The following is a 6,000-nucleotide window of genomic DNA, read 5'->3' on the forward strand; positions in this document are numbered from 1 at the left end:
ATTAAAATGAAATTAATTATCAATATAAAAGTTTCTTATAAAGTATGTTTCTCTAAAAAGGAAAGGGAAAGATATGGGGAACATATATGTGATACCAAAAAAGTCCATATTCCTAAAAAGTGAATGCCCCTTGACTAAATTTTACCATACTAGGAAAAAAAATAAATGTGATGAATATGAAGCAGTATAGAATGACTTACATAAATCAATACAAAGTGAAGCAGAGCCAGTAGCAAACTATAAACAATTATTGCAATAGTAAAAATGGAAAGAAAAAAAAATAACAATGAGAACAAAATAATCGAAATCAAATGTGCTGGAAAAAAAACAAACAAAAAAAAATAAGGTTGATGGAAAAGAAGAGATATAAAAAGAAATATCCACTTGTTCCTTTACAGAGCTAAGTGTTCCATCCTTATGTAATATTGCAAATAATATCAATTTCTTAATATGTTGATTTTGCTGATTCCTCCCCAACTGCTTATCCCTTCTACAAAATTCTTTGTTATAAAGTCTGGCTCTGGAATGAGCAAGAGAGTATCTAAAAGGGGAAATCTGGGTGATGTATACATAAAAAATAACATCAAAATATATTACTTTTTTTATTATAGTAACTTTTTATTGACAGAACCCATGCCAGGGTAATTTTTTTTTACAACATTATCCCTTGCACTCACTTCTGTTCCGATTTTTCCCTCCCACCCTCCACCCCCTCCCTTAGATGGCAAGCAGTCCTATATATGTTGAATATGTCCTAGTATATCCTAGATACAATGTATGTGTACAGATCCAAGCAGTTTTCTTGTTGCACAGGGAGAATTGGATTCAGAAGGTAGAAGTAACCTGGGAAGAAAAACAAAAATGCAAATAATTTACATTCATCTCCCAGTGTTTTTTTTTTCCTTTGGGTGTAGCTGCTTCTGTCCATCATTGATCAATTGAAACTGAATTAGGTCTCTTTGTCAAAGAAATCCGCTTCCATCAGATTACATCTTCATACAGTATCGTTGTTGACGTATATAATGATCTCTTGGTTCTGCTCATTTCACTTGGCATCAGTTCATGTAATTCTCTCCAAGCTTCTCTGTATTCATCTTGCTGGTCATTTCTTACAGAACAATAATATTCCATAACATTCATATATCACAATTTACCCAACCATTCTCCAATTGATGGGCAGCCACTCTGTTTCCAGCTTCTAGCCACTACAAACAGGGCTGCCACAAACATTTTGGCACATACAGGTCCCTTTCCTTTCTTTAGTATCTCCTTGGGGTATAAGCCCAGTAGAAACACTGCTGGATCAAAGGGTATGCACAGTTTGATAACTTTTGGGCATAATTCCAGATTGCTCTCCAGAATGGTTGGATTCGTTCACAGCTCCACCAACAATGTATCGGTGTCCCAGTTTTCCCACATCCCCTCCAACACTCATCATTATTTTTTCCTGTCATCTTAGCCAATCTGACAGGTGTGTAGTGGTATCCCAGAGTTGTCTTAACTTGCATTTCTCTGATTAATAATGATTTGGAACACTCTTTCATATGAGTGGTAATGATTTCAATTTCATCATCTGAAAATTGTCTGTTCATATCCTTTGACCATTTATCAATTGGAGAATGGCTTGGTTTCTTATAAATTAGAGTCAGCTCTCTATATATTTTGGAAATGAGGCCTTTATCAGAACCTTTAACTGTGAAGATGTTTTCCCAGTTTGTTGCTTCCCTTCTAATCTTGTTTACATTAGTTTTGTTTGTACAGAAGCTTTTTAATTTGATGTAATCAAAATTTTCTATTTTGTGATCAATAATGGTCTGTAGTTCGTCTTTAGTCACAAATTTCTTCCTCTTCCATAAATCTGAGAGATAAACTATCCTATGTTCCTCGAATTTGTTTATAATCTCTTTCTTTATGTCTAAATCATGGACCCATTTTGATCTTATCTTGGTATACGGTGTTAAGTGTGGGTCCATGCCTAATTTCTGCCATACTAATTTCCAGTTATCCCAGCAGTTTTTGTCAAATAATGAATTCTTATCCCAAAAGTGAGGATCTTTGGGTTTGTCAAACACTAAATTGCTATAGTTGACTATTCTGTCTTGTGAACCTAACCTGTTCCACTGATCAACTAATCTATTTCTTAGCCAATACCAAATGGTTTTGGTGACTGCTGCTTTATAATATAGTTTTAGGTCAGGTACAGCTAGGCCACCTTCATTTGATTTTTTTTTCATTAATTCTTTTGAGATTCTTGACCTTTTATTATTCCATATGAATTTTGTTGTTATTTTTTCTAGATCATTAAAATATTTTCTTGGAAGTCTGATTGGTATAGCACTAAATAAATAGATTAGTTTAGGGAGTATTGTCATCTTTATTATATTTGCTCGACCTATCCAGGAGCACTTGATATTTTTCCAATTGTTTAAGTCTGACTTTATTTGTGTGGAAAGTTTTTTGTAATTTAGCTCATATAATTCCTGACTTTCCTTTGGTAGATAGATTCCCAAATATTTTATGCTGTAGACAGTTATTCTGAATGTAATTTCTCTTTGTATCTCTTGCTGTTGGATTTTGTCGGTGATGTATAAAAATGCTGAGGATTTATGGGGATTTATTTTATAACCTGCAACTTTGCTAAATTTATGGATTATTTCTAATAGCTTTTTCGTAGAATCTCTAGGGTTCTCTAAGTATACCATCATATCATCTGCAAAGAGTGATAGTTTGGTTTCCTCACTGCCTATTCTGATTCCTTTAATCTCTTTCTTGACTCTTATTGCTGAGGCTAGTATTTCTAATACAATATTGAATAATAATGGTGATAGTGGGCAACCTTGCTTCACTCCAGATCTTACTGGGAAAGATTCCAGTTTTTCCCCATTGCATATGATGCTTACTGATGGTTTTAAATATATGCTCCTGACTATTTTAAGAAAAGTCCATTTATTCCTATACTCTCAAGTGTTTTTATTAGGAATGGATGTTGGATTTTATCAAATGCTTTTTCTGCATCTATTGAGATGATCATATGGTTTTTGTTAGTTTGCTTATTGATATAGTCAATTATGCTAATAGTTTTCCTAATATTGAACCAGCCCTGCATTCCTGGTATAAATCCTACTTGATCATAGTGTATTATCCTGTGGATGATTTTCTGTAATCTTTTTGCTAATATTTTATTTAAGATTTTAGCATCGATGTTCATTAGAGAGATTGGTCTATAATTTTCTTTCTCTGTTTTCAGCCTACCTGGTTTAGGTATCAGTACCATGTCTGTGTCGTAAAAGGAGTTTGGTAGGACTCCTTCAGTCCCTATTTTTTCAAATAGTTTATATAGCATTGGGGTTAATTGTTCTTTAAATGTTTGGTAGAATTCACATGTAAATCCATCTGGTCCTGGGGATTTTTTTCTTAGGGAGTTGGTTAATAGCTTGTTCTATTTCTTTTTCTAAGATGGGACTGTTTAGGATATTTACTTCTTCCTCTGTTAATCTGGGCAAGCTATATTTTTGAAGGTATTTTTCCATTTCATTTAAGTTGTCGAATTTATTGCCATAAAGTTGGGCAAAGTAATTCCTAATTATTGCTCTAATTTCCTCTTCATTGGTGGCGAGTTCTCCCTTTTCAATTTTAAGACTAACAATTTGATTTTCCTCTTTCCTTTTTTTAATCAGATTTACTAAGGGTTTGTCTATTTTGTTGGTTTTTTCATAGAACCAACTCTTAGTTTTATTAATTAATTCAATAGTTTTTTACTTTCAATTTTATTGATCTCTCCTTTTATTTTTAGAATTTCAAGTTTAGTGTTTGCCTGGAGGTTTTTAATTTGTTCCTTTTCTAGCATTTTTAGTTGCAAGCCCAATTCATTGACCTTCTCTTTCTTTGCTTTATGCAAGTAAGCCTCTAGAGATATGAAATTTCCCCTTATTACTGCTTTGGCTGCATCCCACACATTTTGATATGATGTCTCATTATTGTCATTTTCTTGGGTGAAGTTATTAATTATGTCTATGATTTTCTGTTTCACCCAATCATTCTTTAGTATGAGATTATTTAGTTTCCAATTATTTTTTGGTCTATTTTCCCTGGCTTTTTGTTGAGTGTAATTTTTATTGCATCGTGGTCTGAAAAGAATGCATTCACTATTTCTGCCTTACTGCATTTGAGTTTGAGGTTTTTATGTCCTAATATATGGTCTATTTTTGTATAGGTTCCATGAACTGCTGAAAAGAAAGTGTATTCTTTTTGTCTTCATTTTCGTTTTCTCCAGAGGTCTATCATATCTAACTTTTCTAGTATTCTATTTACCTCTTTGACTTCTTTCTTATTTATTTTGTGATTTGATTTATCTAATTCTGAGAGTGCAAGGTTGAGATCTCCCACTATTATAGTTTTGCTATCTATTTCTTCTTGCAGCTCTCTTAATTTCTCTTTAAGAATTTAGATGCTACACTACTTGGTGCATATATGTTTAATATTGATATTGTTTCATTATTTATGCTACCCTTTAGCAAGATATAGTGCCCTTCCTTATCTCTTTTAATTAGATCAATTTTTGTTTTTGCTTGACCTGAGATCCAAAATATATTACTTAAAAAGGAAAGAAGGCTAGAAAGGTTGTTAAGAGTCAGGTTAAAGATGAAGTTGAAAGTATAGCTAAGGAATTTGTATTTTAGGCTTTAAAAATGCAAACTCAAACTTTTTGAGCAAAGGAAAAGTTTGCTCAGATACATGATTCTGAAATATAATTTTGGTATCTTTGTGGGAGACAGATGGGAGAGTAAAGAAACTGGAAACAAGAAAGTCAATCAGAAGACTTTGTAATAATCTAAGAAAGAGATTAGTAGGGCCTAAATTGTCAATCAAGTAAAGAAGTGGGATTAAAAGTACAATATTCCAGAAACTACCTTAAATTCTGGAGATAGGAAGACAAAAATGAGACATTATTTGACCTTAATTACCATATATTCTATGAGGGTAGTAACATAGTTAAATATCTATAAAATTGGTTCAAAGTATTGGGGAATGGAAAAGAAAAACAGCATCTTGGAGATGCAGAAAAATTTTATTTAGAAAGTGTCACTGGAACTCATTTTCAAAGAATCTAAAGATTTTGAGAGGTTGTGATACTGAGAGGGCAATTCTTTTAGGAATGGGTGCTATATAGAGAAAAACAAATCAAATCACTGAGGAATATCCACATTGAAAAGGCAGAAGCAAGGGAATTGAGAAAGAATAGTCAGAGAACTAGAAGAGAAGAGTTACAAAAGGAAAGTATGCCCAGCAGGAAGGAATGCTCAACACTGTATAATGCTTGAGAGATTCCAAGGAGGGAATGACTATACAACAGACTATTACTAATATGTATATAAGGTTTTTATGTTTTCAAAGTAATATACATACATATATATGTGTGTATATTTATATGTATGTATGCATGAATGGGTATATATAAAATCACTCCTCAACTTTATGGGGATAACATTCCTAGAAATTGGCACAAAAGTAAAAGAACACAAATGCTGACACATAGAACCTATGAAAAACAGTGACTTAGGTTTCTGCAGCTACAAAAACCTATAACCTTACACTAGAGATTCATAAAAATGAACTTTCCTGCATAAAATTCTTTATAATAAAACATTAATTCAATTAATACGCACTTTTCCTATGACAGCACACATGAAATAACCCATAACATGTAGTACACAAAATAAAACTGTTAACATATAAAGAATTTTTACTAGAAATTCTCTAGAATTATGTTACCAATTTTGTTAATATCTCAATTGCTAAAATGATTTCAGAAAATATTCACTTTTTATAATCCATGAAATCTGCAGTACCATAAATACTATATAGAAAATAAAATCCTTTTTTATAATTAAAGCTTTTTGTTTTCAAAATATATACATGGATGATTTTTAATTTCTACTCTTATAAAATCTTGTGTTCCATTTTTTCCCTCCCTTTCTTCCACCCTATTCCCTTGATGAC

This window comes from Sarcophilus harrisii, chromosome X (assembly GCF_902635505.1).
Source record: "Sarcophilus harrisii chromosome X, mSarHar1.11, whole genome shotgun sequence".
In the NCBI taxonomy this organism is placed as follows: Eukaryota; Metazoa; Chordata; class Mammalia; order Dasyuromorphia; family Dasyuridae; genus Sarcophilus; species Sarcophilus harrisii.